Here is a 3,066-nt window from a genome sequence, read left to right on the forward strand (position 1 = left end):
AATTTTAAAATCTTCTTAACAGTTATTTAAAATTAATTTGCTGCCGAATTGTTCAATTCAGAGTAATTTATTCAACGGAATTTTATGCGGAAGTTGATAGAGGGAAAATTGATTAATTGATATTTTTTAACAATGCAAAATGCAGCAAGAAAAATATTCATATTTTTCGTTCAAAAATTCAAATTTTTGGGCGTTGACTGACGTAACGATTTCCCCACTCTGACCCAAGGATCGTGGTCTTGCCCCTCCAACTACCTGCACGGTACAATAGGACCCCTTATTTTATAGTCATTGGCCTAATTGAGGTTGGGAGCTAGGTGAGCCGATTGAGCGCACTTTGCCCATGCCTGCAATAGAATACAGAATAAGTAATCCATTAGAGGCAGCGGGGAGGAAATTACCGTATGGATACCGTGGAGTGCCCAGGAGTCATCTACCGAATACGTGCCCGGCAAGGTCCTCCGCCCTCGAAAGGGCCAAGCTTGCCAGAGGCTAGGGGAAGTGCAGACCGGGCAAGGATCTGTGGGGGAGGAGAGGCGCGGCTAAGTCGGAGTGATGACCCGCACCCCTGAGTGTCGTGGGGATGGACCACCGAAGATGGGAGGCCTCGTCGCGGTAAGAAACCCACCGCCGCGGGGGTACCCAGCAAAGAAAAGTACCAGGTGGAAAATCTCCCGGGGGCAAACCGCGCCGACATTTCCCCGCTTCTGGGCGACTCGAGAGGAGAAGAGGACAGGAGGGAAGAAGGAGGGGAGTGATAGGAGAAACGTTGAGCAGAGAGTCGGCGGTGAGCCGCGGTAGCGTGCGGACGACCCACGAGAGGCGACCCGCGACGCCTCTCGGCCCGCGCAGTCGGCCCCAGGGTGATTATTCCTTGCTCGTGAGCGTCCCCTAAGGGACCCCGAGGCGAGGAGGATGTCCAGGAGTTACCCTTGAGGCTCCAGCCCGGGTGGCGACCCTGGATAATACCGATATCAGAGGGCGATCCCTTTCCGCCCCGAGAGTCATGAAGTGACATCGGGAGGTAGAAGTGCGGGTTGCTCCAGATAGTTCCCGTTCCGATGCCGCCCACCCACCAAATAAATAATACATTATAACAAATGGCCGAAAATCATAATAAGTAAATAAGTCATAACGAGAAGGCGAGTAAAGCCCGCGAGAAATTGACAATTGGCAGCCGCGAGGAAATGGCGAGTAAGAGAGAGTCGAGAGACAAGGAGGAGTGTGACTGTGAGTGTGCTGTCCCGCCTGGCCGAGAGTATAGACACGAATAAGTGCATAATAGGAGTAGTGATAAGTGAAAAGAGATAATAAAGGATATGTTGACGATCACGCGAAGTCGAATAGATCCCCGGACCCCGCCCTCTCTCCAAAAGCTACATACTGGGCAGCGCAGGCACGTAGCCCCATCCTAGCACCGCATCCCCTGGAGGAGCAGTTAGCGGATCTGACAAAACGCAGCATAGGGGTAAGTGGGAGCATCAAGGGGCCGGTTATATAATCCGCTATAGCGGATCCGGCAAAACCAAAAACGCAGTCTCAAGGGTTTCATCGAGACGCAGGTTAAAAGCCCGGTCTCGTCCAGGGGTGGCACTGGGTTAACAAAGTCACCTGGCGCCTGACTAGGAATCAATTGTGACGAAGTTAGGGGATGGAGGACAAGGGTGGTACGGGTGTGGACAGGGATCGCTAGTGAAAGAGTCCAACCCGAGAAAAGTGTTACAAAGCCAAAACGCTTTTTATGTAGAAATGTGTGTTTTGATCGTGTGATTAACGGGCAAGTAATTTTAAGTGATCAAAATTTGTGCAATCCGAGAAAAAAATTAAAAATTACCATCAAAAATGGTTTTTCGCGATTAACTTGCAAAGTACACTAAATACAGAAAAAAAGGTCGAACATAACTTGAAGAGCAAAATATTTCCGATAAAAAACATATGAAGCACTTCATCCCTATTTTGTACCGTTCAACCCCTACAGCCGTTCAAATGTACGATAGGAGAAAAAAATTCATAAAAAATGGAAAAAATTTCATTTTTCAATTTCAAATAATAGTAAAAAATATTTAAAAATCTGACTCATTATATTTTTATAACAGTATAATTTATTTCAAAGAATTACTATGAAATAGGAAGGGTAACTTCTAATCTAATCGATGAAAAAAAATTTTTTTTTCCTCCATAATTTTTATTCATAAATATGAAACTAATTTTATCTAAAACATTTTCATCCATCCCTTATATTTTAGAAGGTAGACGCGATTTTCTGATTCCTCCCCTTAATATATCTCCGCGCTGAAAACCTCTACTCTGGGGGTCCACTATATCTATATATATTGCATGCGTTGCCAGCTACTGTGACGTCACATTTTCGCTGTGTTTGTGCGCGGAATGATAACATTGGATATTTGTGAGCCCGAAAATGATGGAAAGGCCCGTGAAACTCTTTTCGCCAGTTGACCTGTCTCTTTCCTTCCCTTCCTCTCTTTCTCTCTTCCTTACTCGCTCAAGCAAGGAAGATAGGCGAATGATAAATGCTAAATAATGATAAGTGATGATTAATTCATTTATAATTAATAATTAATCATCATTTGTCAGATGATTATTGAGATTCGCCCGAATAAATTTTCTATAACCATTTTTTAAAAATCATTAAATTTCAATTGATACGAAAATTAAAATAGTTTTTGACGATTAAATAAGTCCAATTATGAAATTTTTTTTTCGCAAATGTTTCATACTATTCAACCAATTTAATTTTTTTGGGAAATGTTCCTCTCATTGTACTCGACATAGATCATTTTATTATAGAGCAGTTTTGGTAAAAAACAGAAAAATTGAAATATCTTGGAAAATTGGAACTAACCGGTATATATATTTTTAATGCTGTTTAAAGTAGACATCAGAAAACGCCCCCCAACCCAACGACAATTAGTCGATGAATTTCGGACACTTCCGGGGTTCATCGGCATGGGGATCCGACGGTCAGCGACGAGCTTGGAACCCCCCCAACAATCAGTTCGCAACGTATCACCGTACAATCAACGTCTTTTAATTCGTATCAACTTT

This window comes from Fopius arisanus, unplaced genomic scaffold (genome assembly GCF_000806365.1).
Source record: "Fopius arisanus strain USDA-PBARC FA_bdor unplaced genomic scaffold, ASM80636v1 scaffold00278, whole genome shotgun sequence".
In the NCBI taxonomy this organism is placed as follows: Eukaryota; Metazoa; Arthropoda; class Insecta; order Hymenoptera; family Braconidae; genus Fopius; species Fopius arisanus.